General features: G+C 38.7%; 1 long non-coding RNA gene across 1 annotated transcript; it reads left to right on the forward strand.

Moving 5' to 3' along the window:
• Positions 1 to 211: 211 nt before the first annotated feature.
• On the forward strand, positions 212 to 13,226 carry LOC123649232. The gene is made up of 4 exons (XR_006738932.1): positions 212 to 345; positions 8,637 to 8,693; positions 11,133 to 11,186; positions 12,836 to 13,226. It is a non-coding gene; the product is annotated as an uncharacterized LOC123649232 (long non-coding RNA).
• Positions 13,227 to 17,014: the final 3,788 nt, after the last annotated feature.

Genomic DNA, 17,014 nt, shown 5'->3' on the forward strand with positions numbered 1-17,014 from the left:
AGGCCACCGGAGCAATAGCAGAGAGGAGGGAGCCGCCTGGAGGCGGCTGGCGGCACCCGGCCGCGGGCAAGACTGGAACACAGTTACCAGCCCCTGTTGCCCGCCGGAACGCAAAGGAAGAGGAACTCGCCAGGCTAGGGAACGGAAGAGAGCGCGGGGGGCGTGTTTGGCAGCGGGACAAACTATTCCGGTTCCGTTTTTGTTAAATTTCTTTCTGAGCGGTGTTTCCTAGAGTCTCGGCCCTCCTACCACTTCGCCCCGTTTCCCGCCACCCTTTGTTGTCCGGAAGCCCGGAGACATCGCGGCTGCGCTTCTGCTACTCGCTGCTCCGCACGGAACGGTCAGGTAACGCATTTCAGCGCTGTTGACCCCGCAGGTCTTCAGGCAACCCCATCCCCCTTCCTGCACATTCAGTTATCGTTCTCCGATTTCCTGGAGTCGATGTTATTCTCTGTGGGATCTTAGAAGCCATTGCTTTAAGTCTCAGGGGGGAAAAAAAATTCCAGAAAGATAAGATGACTTGCCCGAGGTCATAGTGTGCTTGGATAGAGCTACGACGACACGCCTGGTCTGCTGTCCTGTGCGCTTCCTACTGCACGCCGCGCCTTATTCCTCTTGTCCCTTTCTCCTCTCGCTTTATCCAAGCGAAGTTGGTACCTTTTGCAGTAGAATTAGGTTTTCATAATCCTGAAGTTTTCAAAAGATAAATACCAAAACCTAGCATGCCGCAACTCCTTTCCTTTCCTTAGCTAACTCCAGCTAGTGGTCTTCCTTCAGATTTTATCATACTTCTCTTCCAGAAAGAATACCCGGCATTTCTTCTACGATGGCCAGGTGTGCCTATTTGCTCCCCCAGCAATTACTTGTTGACTGAATAGAGCAGTCTGCGCTTACCTACACTATCTTAGCGACTACTTCATTATACGGTACTAGAATTTTCTACTTGGTAGAACTATACGCTCCACTATAACAAGACTGCTTTATTCGGGGGTTATAACCAGTACTGGCATTCTGTAAGCGTTTTCAATGATAAACTAAAGAATGAATGGAGGAGGCAGGAATGAGACCATCACATAACTTGGGTGTTCTAAGTCCTCAGTTAAAAACATGACTTAAAACCCAGTAATTCCAGTTACCAGTGATAAAACATACCAGTGTCACCTTTAATAATTACTAAGGAACAAGACTTAGCTATAAATAGTACCATATCTATTTCATTTAAAAATTAATTCTTGCTAAACAGTTCTTGGTGCTAGGCCAAGACTCGTATCTTCAGAATGGAACGTAGGTCTTGCAGGATGTGATTATGTGATTTCTCATAAGTTTAAATATATGGATTTTACATCTGGGTAGAGAATTTACCGTGCTCCATTCTTCTATACCAAGGTATGTTTATATCTATATCAGTGTAAGTATGTTGGGAAAAATCAGTGTCTATCTACAAGCTGGACAATCCCTTTAAGGATTTTTAGCATAGATATGACTACATATTCCTAAAATCCCACAGCTATGTGATTTTTAGTTTGTAATAAGTCAGCATGTTATATATGGTTCTTTTTTGAGTAAAAGGTTTATTTAAGTGTTTTATTGAAAACTAAAGTTCAGAGTTCCGGCAGAGAGTGCAGTGAGACACGGGGCCCACCGGGCCCTCTGGGCCTTCCAGGCCCTCCAGCTCCAGGTGAGCTGGGGGCCCGGGGATGGGCCGTGGCCTCTGCCCTGCAGACACCCGGAGCCGTCGCTGTGGCTGCCCTCCGGCCAGGCCCTGGCCTAGAAGCAGCGGCGAACGTCTCTGCCAACCCCACCTCGGTGGCCTGATGATGGCGGCGGCCTCTTTGAGGCCGGACCCCGCCGGCTGCTTGGTCTCCTGGCCCAGGCCTGCCCGGCCTGGGTGAAGCCCCCTCCAAGCCTCCAGAACGCGGCGCCTTTGGGTGCCGGCGGGTGTGGCGGGGCGAGAAGAATGGCCGTTAGGGTTTGGCGGGCCGGAGAAGGCCTATCTGTAGACGCTCGGTCACCTGCTGGGGCCGTGGAGCGGCGCAGATCCGGGTCTTGCTGTGCCCGCGCTGTCCCAGCTGGGCGAGCCCTGCTTAGTCCCGACAACGACGGACAAAGGCCTTAACGGCCTGGAAGGTGAGCGGAGCCGCGATGACGACGGGTGGAATGGTTAGCGGGCGATTGGTCTTCGTTCTGCCACCAGACAGAAGAAAAAAACATACCACATTTGGAAATGCCCACCACCCTTTGGGAAGATTTACTGGCCGATTATAGAAGAAGGCCCGAGTATATAATATGAAAAAGCTGCTCTCAACTTTTCCCCCAACCTTTTAAAAGAAAACGTTTACTACATCTAATCCTTCTAGATGTAAGGAGGTTGCCGACATATGATAGAGTTAGAAAATAACACATCTTGTAAATGCCCATTTGTTAAAAAAAAAAATCATAGGGAAAAAATGTCTTCTGGAAATGACTTTTTGAAATGAAATTGTTAGCCCACCATCTGGAAGCGACACTTGTCCACTATTGTTCAGTGGGCTAGAGGATGTGGAGGGGAAGACCTTGAGACGGAAGAGAAGATTCTGTGCCAGACTGATCATATTTAGAAGACATTTTCATATTATAAAAATTGTTTTGTGTGTGCATTTTATTCCTCATTAGTGTATATATAATTGACAAAACTATTTTTTTGAAATATCTAGTCTTTCTAGATGTTCTGAAGTGCCTGATATATGTTAAAAGTAGAAGTAGTAATACCCTTTGTGAATACCTTTTTGTTAAAGTTCATGTGAAATTTTTGAGGGGAATGGCCAAACCACCTCTTGAGGGGAATGGCCAAACCACCTCTTGTGTTTGTGCAGGGGTTCAGGGGAGGAGGCAGGAGAAGGAACAGCTCTATGCCAGTGCGCTTATAGTGAGGCAAGATTAACCATAGTTCCTATGTCTGTGTATTTTGTCTTACCTATGTGTATATAGTGTATATAAACGACAAACAAGCCCTAATTTACATCTAGTCTTTCTAGATGTTAAAAGAGGTTGCCAGTGTATGACAAAAGTAGAATTAGTAAACTAATATATTTTGTACATTTTTGTTTTTAAATTGGTAGGAAAGATTGTCTTCTGAAAATTTGAGCGTTATAGCTCACTGGGTTGGTAGAGGAGGGAAGGATTCTAGGCCAGAATGTTCATATTTTGAAGATACTTTCAAATTATAACTGTTACATGTGTGCAGTTTATTCAAAACTGCTGTGTATATACTAGACAAATTAAATCTTTTCCCAAAACATCTAGTCTACCTAGATGTTTAGAAGTGCCCGACGTATGTTAAATGTAGAAGAAATAAAATATCACTTTGTAAATATCTTTGCTAAAATTCACAGGAAATACTGTCTTTTGGAAACAGAATTGTTAAACCATCTCTGTGAGCAGTATAGTACCATCTGTACTCGTTCAATGGTTTGGAGGAGGTGGGAGGGAAGGAATTGGCAAAAGGTAATATGCTAGTGTGTTTATACTTGGACATTATCAGATATCAATTTTCTTATTTTTGTGCATTTTGTTTTGGTGTGTGTACATAATGGACAAATGAGTCCTAATTTTGCAATATCTAGTCTGTAGGATGTTAAAGAGATTGCCAGTGTATGACAAAGTACTTAATAAAATTAGCACATTTTGTACATTTTGTGTTGAAATTCATAGGAAAGCTTGTCCTCTGTAAATTACTTTTGGATATGAATTTGTTCAACCATTTCTAAGCATTACACATGCCCGTACTTGTCTACTGGATATAAGGCAGAGAGAAGGAAATGAGGGAATGGCTCAAGGCCAAAATGGTCATATTTAGATGATACTTCAGATTATAACCATTGCTATGTGTGTGCAATTTTATTTAACAGTGCTGCGTACATAGTGGACAAGTTCTTATATGAAGTATCTGGTCTTTCTAGATACTTAGAAGTGCTTGATGTATTTAAAAGTAGAAGTAGTAAAATAACACTTTGTAAACAGCTTTTAAAAACTGATGGGAAGTATTGTGTTTGGAAGTGGAATTGTTAAACCACCTCTGTGAACAGTACATTGTACTTGTTCACTAGGTTGAGGGAGGTGGGAGGGAAGAAATTGCAAAAAGTGTTTTGCTTGTGCATACTAGAGAATTTCAGCTTATCCATTGCCCTGTGTGTTATGTGCATTTCATTTAACTTTGCTGTATTGTATATATTGTATATATATTCCAGACAAATGAGTCCCAATTTTACAATATCTAGTCACTAGATATTAAAGAGGTTGCCAATGTATGACAAAAATAGAGTTAGTAAGGTAACATTTTGTACACTTTGTGTTAAAATTCATAGAAAGGCTGTCTTCTGAAAAGGACTTCTGGAAGTGAAATGATAACATCACATCTGAGTGACACATGCCTATATCCACTGAGTTGTTGGTGAAGAGAAGTTGGAAGAAATGAAGGATTCTAGACCAGAATGTTCTTTTTTTAAAAACACTTTCAGCTATAACCATGGTTACATGTGTGTATTCAACACATGTAAATACATGTGTATGTACTGTGTATATGGAGGACAAACTTAAGTCCTTATTTGAAACATCTAGTCTTTCTAGATGTTTAGAAGTGCACAAAGTATGTTAAAAGTAGAGGTAGTAAATAACACATTTTGTAGATACCCTTTTGTTAAAATTCATGAAATACTGTCTTTTGGAAGTTGATCAAACCAGTTGTCTGAGCAGTACAGGGTATTTGTGCTGTTCAGGGAGGAAGGAGAAGAAAGTGCAAAGGGCTTTATACCAACGTGGTTATGGTGAGGCGAGACTATTGTCCCTTACGTCTGTGCATTTTATTTTACTTTGCTGTATATAGTGCATATAAAGGACGAACGAGTCCTAATTTACAACATCTAGTCTTTCTATATAAAGAGGTTGCCAGTGTATGACAAAAAGTAGAGCTTAGTAAACTAATACATTGAGTAGACTTTGAGTTAAAATTCATAGAAAAGACTGTTCTTAAAAATACTTACTGAAGTGAAATTGTTAAAATCCCCTCTAAACATAACAGATGCTTAGACCTGTCCACTGGGTTGGCAGAGGGTAGGAAGGGGAAGAGTTCTAGGCTAGATGTTGCTACTTAGAGGACATTTTGAAATGATAGCTTCTGTTATGAGTGTGCGTTCAGTGCTACTGTGTATAGTGGAGAAAACTCAAGTCCTGTTTGAAACATCTGGTCTTTCTAGATGTTTAAACGTGCACAACATGTGTTAAAAGTAGAGGGCTAAGGTAACACCTTGGAGTGTTTTTTGTTATTTCTTAGGAGTGGTTGCATTTGGGGAATGGAATTGTTAAACTTGATGTCTTAGAGAGTATGCTGTCCCTGGGTGGTGGGTGGTGGGGAGGAGGAAGCATGCAGAGAAGGGTTCTGTGCCAGTGAGTTAGATTAGTTAACCATTTTTCTAGATGTGCATTTTAGTTAATATTGCTGTGTTAGTAGGATAAACAAATCCTAATGCTCAAAGTATGTTAAAAATAGAGATAGTTAAATAATCCCTTTATATATGTCCTTTTGTTTTTAGGAAGGACTGTCTTCTGGGAGTGACATTTGTTAATCCACCTCTTGGAGCTAGACTTAGTCCTGTACTTAGTCACTGGAATGGGGGAAGAGGAAGGGTGAAGGGAAGGGCTCTTTGCTAGTATCTGCATATCTAGAAGATGGCTTTAGATTATAACCGTCTGTCTGTATGTACATTTTTAGTAAAGTATCTGTTTATTGTGGACAAAGTTTATTTTTTCGCAGCATCTAAGCTTTGGAGATGTCTTGAGGTGACAATGTATGATAAAAAGCAGAACTAGTGAACAGCCGTTTGTGAGTATCTTTGTCATAATTGATAGAAAAGATGCATCTTGGACATGGAATTGTTAAACCACCTCTGAGCAGTGTATATCAGGACTTGTTCATTAGGTTGGCAGCAGAGGGGCAGAAGGAAGTATGAAAGGAGAGAAGTATGCAGATGTGTTCATATTTACATTTTGATGATAGCCATTGATTTACCTGCATCCCTTTTGGCTATAATAATATACCAGCCTGAGCAAGAGCGAGACCCCGTCTCTACTAAAAATAGAAAGAAATTATATGGACAGCTAAAAATATACACAGAAAAAATCAGCTGGGCATGGTGGCGCATGCCTGTAGTCCCAGCTACTTGGGAGGCTGAGGCAGAAGGATCACTTGAGCCCAGGAGTTTGAGGTTGCTGTGAGCTAGGCTGACGCCACAGCACTCACTCTAGTCTGGGCAACAGAGTGAGACTCTGTCTCAAAAAAAAAAAAAAAAAAAAAAAAAAAGAATATATTAAGTAATTCAGTAGAAACATACCTTCTTGCTAATATGGTAATGGTATAGATCTGATAATGAATTCTCTTAGAAACATTCATTACTCTTAGTGTACTCTGTTCCTTTATGTTGGATTTTAAATTGAGCATTAAGGGAATGCAGTATTTTAATCGGAACTCTGCCAGTACTTTTATCTAGAGGCCTGTTGCCATTTTTGTCTTCTATGAAATTTTCATCCCAAGAAAGGCAGGATTACATTTTTTCCTAACAGATTGAGTTGGTGTAGTGTATTCTTGGTTATCAAAATACTCACATAGCTTTGGGATTTTTGATTGGTAAATATTCATGATGTGTGAAAAAGCATGATGAATATTGTACTATCTCAGTCCCATAAAATTGGATGTTGTGTATGTGTCAGGATCTAGAAGGACACGTCCAATTGTAAACTGCTTGTGATTATGGATGACTTTGTTCTTTGCTTCTTGTGTTTTTCAGTTCCCTATATTGCATCTATTAACTTTTAAAAAAAATAAAGGCTATTTTAAAAACTTGGAAAAAAAGAAGAAAACTAAAGTTCATACAAAAGAATAAGGAGGAATCTAGTCTAATCAACATGGTTTTTCTGAATAACCTGCTAAAAAATAATAAAATTAAAAAAAATAAAAACCTCATATTGAGGTATGACAACATGTGCCTTTATTCAGGAGAGACAGTGAAACACAGCAGTTAGGAGTTCCAGTTCCTGGAGTTGAGTTGTAGACTTAATCTCCCCAAGCCTTGCTTCCTTCATCTCTAACATGGTGGGAATTATAATAGGACTGACTCTATGGGATTCTTGTGAGGAACGAGTGAGGTTATACAGTAAAGCATCATCTCCATCTTCATCCCTGTTTCTGTAACAATATTGTGAGGGGATTTGCTGCTGTAATTATTTTCTGTTCTATACTATAAAATTTTTAAGTCTTACATTACTACAAGGATATTGTGTGTTATCTAGGAACCACCAAATAGAGCAGTAGGAAAGCATGAATTGGTGGTATATTCATCAACAGTGAAATACTTAAGTTCATCAAAATCTTGAGTATTCAAACTCCAAAGGAATTTATCTTAAATTTGACCTAGTTTCTGAGAAAGTTAAATTTCTAAAGAAAAAGAGAGAAACATGTTTTTTGGTCAGGTTGGGGAGATAAATGTGATAAGTATCCATATGCACTATACTTATTATTGATATTTCAGGGTTGGAAAGGGAGATATCTCATTTCCAGCCCAAGGCAATTGTTATCTGAAGGAAAAACAGGAAAGGAACTATGGAAACTCTCACTTTGATCACTCCCCTCAGTCAGGACACACTTAGAAACTTCTGAATATTTCTTATACTTAAATTTCAAGATTAATTGGCTGGGCGTGGTGGCTCACACCTGTAATCCTAGCACTCTAGGAGGCCAAGGCAGAAGGATCACTTGAGCTCAGGAGTTCAAGACCAGCCTGGGCAAGAGCGAGACCGCGTTTCTCCTAAAAATAGTAAAATTAGCTGGGCGCAGTTGCCTACGCTTGTAGTCCCAGCTACTCGGGAGACTGAGGCAGAAGGATTGCTTGAGCCCAGGAGTTTGAAGTTGCAGTGAGCTATGATGATGCCACTGCACTTTAGCCCAGGGTGACAAAAGCAAGATTCTGTTTTGTTTTTTTTTTTAAAAAAAAAAAAAAAAAAGAGTGAAGCAAGAGAGGAGAGACTCTTATTTGGAAGCAAGGAGGTGGTAGCAGTGAACAGGGAGCAGAGAAGCCCTCCATGCAAAGAAAGGAGCTAAGAGACCCTGTATCTGTTCTTAACCCTCCAGAGTTCTCTGCCACGATGTGAGGCTGGTGCCCCAAACCCAAACTTACCATCATGTTGGATGGAGCTCCTGCCTCAAGCTTGCAGTTACTTGATCCTATTTGAGGGGCAGGAAAGGTATCTATGATTCATGAAGAGCACAAAGGTGGTGGAGGGACTTGAGACTCAGTCTGAGTTTGAATTTGAAGCAAAATTTAAGCTCAAAATGCTGTTACACGTGATGGTTAGGTTCAGAAATAAAAAACTATTTAAATATTGATTCATTAAACTTTTTGGACAGGCTTAAAAATTTTCATTCAAACATATAAAGACTTATTTCAAGGGAGAAATGAAATATTAGGTTCCAAATAACTGATTTACATGAGAATTGTTTTAGGGCCAACAAACGTGTAATTTGTACAATAATTATAGCCAATTTGAGCCAAAATAAGTAAGTATATGAATTTATGTCGTTACTTACTATGTACATTTCTATCCTTTAGCACTGATGATCACAACAACATGACATCAGAAAGCTTGGATGGAGCCCAAAGTTAAAGGTGATGCCTTTGTATATTATATATATATATACACACACACACACATAAACGCATATACACACATATGCATATATACACACATGCATATATACACACACATATACACATACACATACATATGTATATAGGTATGGAAAGAGAGAGGGAGAAAGAAGAGATTTGGGGGCAATTAAGATGGGTGAAATTCAGTTTCAGAATTTTTCATGGGAAACTAGTTTTCAGGACACTGATTCTGAAATTCTGTCTAAAAATTTAGGTCTTCCAGTGAGCTAAGTCATGTTTACCACATCTTTTAGACTCAAAGAATTTTGCTGTTCAAATAAATTGTTCACATCATGGCTCAAAGTGGCAAATCTCCAACTGTATGTTTTTGCATTTGTTGATATTTAAAGTAAAAGAACTCCCTGGGTTCGATGATGTTGACAAAGACATTGACTGTCTTGCTTCATATGAGTCAGTCAGCTTGAAGTTTAGAGGGAGAGATCCATTGATGGATCTTTAGGAAGATAGAGATAGTGCTGAGGCAAGAAGGAAAAAGAAAACTATGGAAAGATATCGAAATGTATGAGAGGGAGAGTACATAGTAATGATTCTAATTGAATTTGCAGACAAGTGCCATATTTGAAAAAAATTCCATTTACGTGGAAATAAATGCTCTTTTAGTTTTAAAATATGACAACCTTAGAAGAGAGTAACTTTACTGGAAGTTTCTTAACAGAGGAATACAGAATGCTGCTTACTCTTCTGTGTTGTTCTTTCTCATTATCCCTGAATGTTGCCTGATTCCCAGTTTTGTAAACTTTGTCTATGAGCAAATGGGACTGATAAAAGCAAACGTGTTTTGCTGACTAAAGGCCTCTTCATGCTCACTGAGATTTTATTAATTTTGATTTGTTTATAAGTAATCTCACCTGTAGTACTTCCTATTGCACTGATCTGAACGCATTTTACCATGGACTCATCGTAATGAAACAGTACATTCTTAAAATTGCTTGTGTCTAAACTGCAGAAATATTCAGGAGATTTTTTTCTTCTGCCTCTCTCTTGCCCAATTATATAACCATTCACCACTTTGTAAATGTTAGAGGGAAAGTACTACCAAAGTACTACTGGTCACTGTTGCAATTTGTTGATGTCTGAACAAAGATTACATGGGAAACAAAGGAGGAAACTGATGAATAAAACAGTTCTTCAGATTACCCTGAATTTCCATTTTCTAGAATTTTTTTGATCATGGGCCATCAGTGAAGAGTTCACTCTGCCACTTACCTAAATAGTATGTCTGCACATTAGCTGTACGTTTTCGGCAATGGGGCTGTCAGGGCTAGGGCAAAATTTATATAATTCGGGCAAGGCAAGCTTTTCCTTCTTACCACAGGGCAAACAAGGTCAGAAGGAAGCAGACCACTGCCTCCTACCCAAGGGGCTACCAGCCAAAACTATTAGAAAACTACCAGATTGCCTGTGTAGGAGACTCTACTAGACAGGGTTTTGGTAGTTTCTAGGGCTGCCATCATGAAGTGTCACAAACTGGGTGGCTGAAACACCACAACTTTATTGTCTCACAGTCCTAGACGCTAGAAGTCCGAAATGAAGGTGTCGGCAGGGTTGGCTTTTTCTGAGGGCTGTAGGGCAGACTCTGTTCTGTGCCTCTTTGCTAGCTTTTGCTGGTTGCTGGAAATCTGTGGCATTCCTTGGCGTGTAGACTCTTCACCCAGATCTCTACCCCCATCTTCCCATGAAATTCTTCCTGTGTGTGCATTTGTGTCCAAATTTTCCCTCTTTATGAGGATACCAATCATACTGGATTAGGGGTCCTACCTTACAGCAGTAGGACTTCCATCTTGACTACACAAGTTTGCAATTACTCTATGTGAGAATAAGGTTACATCATGAGTTACAGGGATTAGAACTTCAGTAATTGAATTGGAGGGTAGGGGTGGGGGTTCTATATTTAACATTAATAAGGAACAAGTGAGGAGAAATCCTATCTGGCATCAAGGAAGAGGTAAAGGGAAATGGAGCAATAGAGCCCGAAGCAGAAAAGATGAAGCTAGTAGACTTTGGATGTGTTCCTCACTCTCAAGAGCTCTGTTACCATGTAAGGCTGGTGTCCGGAAACTCCAACCAACTGTGATATTGGATGGCGCCCCTGACTCAGGCAGACAGTCTATAACGCATTGAGATTAAGAGAATAATAAGGAGCTATATTTTACTTTAATCTGAAAGCATTACTATTTCACAGGCCTAAGATATTTATTACTAGCACAAAAAGCCTCATTTCTACTAAAAAATGAACTGTTACATTCAATTAGTGACACACATGAATATTGAGAAATCAATCAGTCCATGTCTAGAGTAACTGTACTTATTTATCCCAAAAAAAGTAAATTTAGAATTATGTCTTATATCTGTCTGTTTTCTTGTCTACTCTCTTAGTCAAAACCTGGATGAACTAACAGAAGTAATCACTGGAGTACCCCCCCATAGAAGGTGAGTTATAAATCGATAAATGAAGATCTATGTATGTGTGTACAGATATATACAGCATTACGCACATGCATATATAAATAACCATACAGACATGCTCCTGTCAACACACATACATACACAAACATGCATATGCTACAGAAATAGAAGACAATTAAAAAGACACATTGACATTTGTGAGATTTACCCTCAGGAGCACCAATGGCCACAGAGAGTGTTTTTTGGACATTGTTTCTAAATCTTATCACTGTAGCATTTGGAAGTAACTTTCTGTCTTTTCTTGATTGAGGTGGACAAAGAGGAGCTGGTCACAGGAGAGTTGCTTCTTCCTGTTAGTGTATTTGTCACCCTTAGTTATTAGCATCAAATTCCTTAGTAAACAATCAGATTCCCTGTGTATGAGACTTTACATTCTGGTGCGCCCTCTCCTACTAAAATGGGCCAAGAGGTGAAAAGATACTGCTGGTAGACTTTGGATGTGTTCCTCACCCTTAGGAGCTCTGTAATCATGGTGTCCCAAACTCCAACCCATTTTTTTTTTTTTTTTTTTGAGACAGAGTCTCACTCTGTTGCCCAGGCTAGAGTGCCGTGGCATCAGCCTAGCTCACAGCAACCTCAAACTCCTGGGTTCAAGCAATGCTTCTGCCTCAGCCTCCTGAGTAGCTGGGACTACAGGCATGTGCCACCATGCCCGGCTAATTTTTTCCTATATATATTTTTAGCTGTCCAGATCATTTCTTTCTATTTTTAGTAGAGACAGGGTCTCACTCTTGCTCAGGCTGGTCTCGACGAAACTCCTGACCTCGAGTGATCCTCCCACCTCGGCCTCCCAGAGTGCTAGGATTACAGGTGTGAACCACCGTGCCGGGCCCAACCCACTTTTATATTGGAGGGAGCCCCTGACTCAAGGGGAGAGTCTATATCGCATTGAGACTAAGGTAATGATAAGTGGTTTTACTTAAATCTGGTAGCATTACTATTTTCAGAGGCATAAGATGTTTATTATCAGCACATAAGGCATTATTTGTAATAAAAAATGACCTTCTACATTCAGTTAGTGTTACACACATGAATATTGAAAAGTCACCCAGTTTATGCCTAGAGGACCTATAACTATCTCACAAAAGTAAGTTTAGAATTACATCTTTTATGTGATTGTAATCTTTTATAATCTCTTAGTGCACACCTGGGTGAATTGACAGAAGTAATATCTGAGATACCCCTCCATCAATGGTGAGTTATAAATAGATAAATAATATTTGTATGTATTAATATATATAGATACTTTCGCACATACATAAATATTCATACAGAGCTACTCCTATCAACACACATCTATACACAAACATGCATACACAACAGTAATATCAAACAATTAAAGAGACAGATTGACATTTTGAAATTTACCATGAGGAGTATCCATGGCCATACAGAGTGGTTTTTTGACATTGTTTCTAAATCTTCTCTTCAGCATTTGGAGGTATCTTTCCATGTTTTTTAGATTACGGTGGGTAAATTGGGCCTGGTCACAGGAGAGTTGCTTCTTCCTGTTAGTGGATTTGTCACCCTTAGTTATTAGTGGCCAATTCCTTAGGAAACAATCAAATTTCCTGTGTATGAGACTCTACATTCTGTGCCCTCTCTCCTACTAGATTGGGCCAAGAGAGGAGAAAATCCTGTTTGGAGCAAGGAGGATGTCGCAAAGAACCAGGAAGAGGGAAGTGCTCAGCAAAAAGAACGGAACTAACGGAACCTGGACTGGTTTCTCATCCTCCAGAGCTCTGTCGGCGTGTGAGGCTGGTGCCTAAACCGAACCTCACTATCACATTAGATGGAGCCCTTATCTTCTTTGCTTGCAGCCACTTGATCATATCTCATGGGCAGGAAGACAAGCATGGTGCATGAAAGTACAGAGGTGATGGAGGGACATAGGAAGGAGGACATGAGATGGAATTACAGAGTCAAGTTGAATTTAAAATTAATTCCTGCAGAAAAGACTTTTACACATTGGCTTATGTTCAGTAATAAAGAAAAATAGTTTAATCCTGATTTGGTATTTTTTGACAGTTCTAAAATATGTGTTACAATCATATAAGTTATCATAGCTAGAGAAAATGTTGTATTAGGTTCCAAATAAGTAAATACACATATGAATGCTTTAACGGTCAACAAGGTTCTAAGTTGAAAAGTAACTGTAACTAATTTGAACTAAAAAGTAAGTCTAGGAAGTGACATGGTATCTTACTATTTACCTTTTTAATTCTTTAGCAGTGTCCTGTATGAATTGAAAGAGTATGTTCTGACAGACTCAGTAATTCAATATGTGTTATAAATGCATAAATACATATATATACAAACACACAATACATGCTTTTGTGTATCTAGACCAAGGTGAATTCATCAGGAAATGAAAGGTAGCAATTAATAAAACGAATGTCTCTGCTAAAACACAAAATGCTCATTCCTGAAAAACCTTGTGCTCTACAGAAAAATAAATGCTTTGGGGCAGACCACTCCAGTTAAGCAACTTTGTATCCAGCACACTAACCACTTGGACCACCTAGGTTAGCAGCTTGGATGTCTGGAGGTTTCCACAGAACCTTTTTTTTTTTTTTTTAATGAAGAAATACAACAATATTTTAGAGAAGGACTGAGGGTGCCAAAGTGGCACAGACAGGAGTAGAACTCTAAGCCATGGTCGGCACAGAAGGTATCAACCTGCCAGGAGCCAAGAGCTCTGTAAGGCTGGTGGGTGGCCTGGCTGCAGATGCTTTTTATTTTTTTCTAAATATCCTAAAAATGTCACAACTACCAGCTCAGCCGCCCAACTAAAGGCTTTTTCCTTTACTCCCCCTAATCTGGCTACCCTTGGTAGAAAAGATCACAGAACATGCTTTCAGTTTCCTTCCATGGTAGTAATAATAATGTTATTCCCTGTCATTCATGTTACAGAAATGTGTGGGCAAAATGTAGATTGTACTATTTTATTTAAAATTCACACAGCAGTAATCTCCAGAGGACAGAGTACATGGTAGGCTTAGGTGAACGGGGGAAAAATGGTTGGCTCAGTGAAGAGTAAGATCTGTCCTTTTTTTTTCATGAAAGAAGTCATCTTGCATTATTTTATTTTTTCTTTGTTTTATGTAGAGGTGGTCTTTTAGTGAAATAGTTAATAAATTACTAAATTGTCCCTAATTTTTTTTTCTTTTCTTTTCTTTTTTAATTTCAATAGATTTAGGGGGTACATGTTTTTTTGTTACATGGATGAATTGTATAGTGGTGAAGTCAGGGCTTTCAGTGCACCCGTACTCTGAATAGTATACATTGTACCTGATCCATAGTTTTTTGATCCCTTAACCTTTTCCCACTCTCCCCACTTCCAAGTCTCTAAAGTCCCTTATCCCACGCCATGTGACCATGTACACTTGTCTTTCAGCTCCCAGTTATAAGTGAGTATACATGCAATATTTGTTTTGCCATTCCTGAGATACTTCAAATAGGGTTATGGCTTCCAGTTCCATCCAAGTTGGTGCAGACGATATTTCATTCGTTTTATGGCTGAGTAGTATTCCACGATATATATGTATACCACATTTATCCACTCATGAGTTGATGGGCACTTAGGTTGATTCTGTATCTTTGCAATTGTGAATTCTGCTGCCATAAACATATAAGTGCATGTGTCCTTTTGATATAATGACTTCTTTTCCTTTGGGTAGATACCCAGTGATAAGATTGCTGAATCAAAAGGTAGGTCTACTTTTACTTCTTTGAGGAATCTCCATACTTGTTTTCCATAGAGGTTGTACTAATTTACATTCTCACCAACAGTGACTAAGCCTTCCCTTTTCACCACATCCATGCTGACATTTGTTGTTTTGGGGGTTTTTTTGTTTGTTTTTAATAAAGGCCATTCTGACAGGGTTAAGGTAGTATCTCGTTGTCATTTTAATTTGCATTTCCCTGATGATTAGTGATATTGAACACTTTTTCATATGTTTTTTGGTCATCTGCGTATATTCTTACAAAAAAATGTCTGTATTTTTCCCACTTTTTAATGTTTTGTTTTTTTTTTTCTTGCTGATTTGTTTGAGTTCCTTGTAGATTTTGGCTATTTGTCCCTTGTTGGATGTATAGTTTAAGAATATTTTCTCCCATTCTGTAGGTTGTCTGTTTACCTCTATTGATTATTTCCTTTGCTGTGCAGAAACTTTTTAGTTTAATTGAGTCTCATTTATTTATTTTTATTTTTGTTGTATTTGCTTTTGGGGGTCTTAGTCATAAATTCTTTGCCTAAGCCAATATCCAAAAGAATTCTTTGTACATTTTCCTCTAGAATTTTTATGGTGTTAGGCTTATCTTTAAGTCTTTAATCCATCTTGAGTTAATTTTTGTGTATGGTGAGAGAGAGGGATCCAGTTTCATTCTTCTGCATGTGGCTTTCTAATTTTCCCAGCACCGTTTATTGAATAGGGCATCCTTTCCCCAGTGTATGTTTTTGTCTGCTGTGTTGAAAATCAGTTGGTTATAGCTATATGGTTTTATTTCTGGGTTCTCTCTTCTGCTCCATTGATCTATATGTCTATCTTTATACCAGTAACATGCTGTTTTGGTTACTATAGACTTGTAGCATAATTTAAAGTGAGTTTAGATGAAAGAGAAAAAAATTTTTTAAAAAGGTGAGTAATATAATGTCTCCAGATTGAGTTTTTCTGATTAGGATGGCTTTGGCTATTCGGGCTGATTTTCAATTTCATATGAAATTTAGAATTGTTTTCTCTAATTCTGTGAAAAATGACATTGGTATTTTTATGGGAATTGCATTGAATTTGTAAAGCACTTTGGGCAGTATGAACATTTTAACAATATTGATTCTTCCAATCCATGAGTATGAGACATTTTTCCATTTGTTTTTGTCATCAACAGTTTCTTTTATCAGTGTTTTGTAGTTCTCCTTTCACCTCCTTGGGTAACTAGATCTTTCATCTCAGTTAAGTAGATTCCTAAGTATTTTCTTTTCTTTGCAGCTATTATTATGGTATTGAGTTCTTGATTCGGCTCGAAGCTTGACTATTATTAATGTATAGAAATGCTACTAATTTGTGTACATTAATTTTGTAACTGGAGACTTTGCTAAATGTATTTATCAATTCTAGGAGTCTTTCGGTGGAGGCTTTAGGGTTTTCTAGCTATAAGATCATATCATTGGCAAACAGAGATAATTTGACCTCCTCTTTCCTGATCTGGATGCCCTTTATTTCTTTCTTATTCCTGATTACTCTGGCTAGAATATCGGCACTATGTTCAATAGAATTGATGACAGTGGGCATCCTCGTCCTGTTCCAGTTCTTGGGGTGAATGCTTTCAATTTTTTCTCATTCAGTATAATGTTGGCTGTGGGTTTGTCATATATGGCTTTTATCATTTTGAGGTACATTCTATATATGCCTAGTTTGTTGAGAGTTTTTATCATGGGGGGGGTGCTAGATTTTATTGCATGCTTTTTCTACGTCTATCGAGATGATTATCTGGTTTTTGTTTTTAATTCTGTTCATGTGGTGAATCACATTTATTGTTTTACATATGTTAAATGATCCTTGCATCCCTGGGATGAAACTCACTGATTACAGTGAATTTTTTTTTTTTTGATGTGTGTTGAATTTAGTTTGCTTATATTCTTTTTGAGGATTTTTGCATCTATTTTCATGAGGAATATTGGTCTGTAGTTTTCTTTTTTTGTTGTGTCCTTTCCTGGCTTTGGTATCAGGTTGATACTGGTTTCATACAATGAGTTAGGGAGGATTGTCTCTTTCTTGATATTATGGAACAGT

Source organism: Lemur catta, chromosome 13 (genome assembly GCF_020740605.2).
Source record: "Lemur catta isolate mLemCat1 chromosome 13, mLemCat1.pri, whole genome shotgun sequence".
In the NCBI taxonomy this organism is placed as follows: Eukaryota; Metazoa; Chordata; class Mammalia; order Primates; family Lemuridae; genus Lemur; species Lemur catta.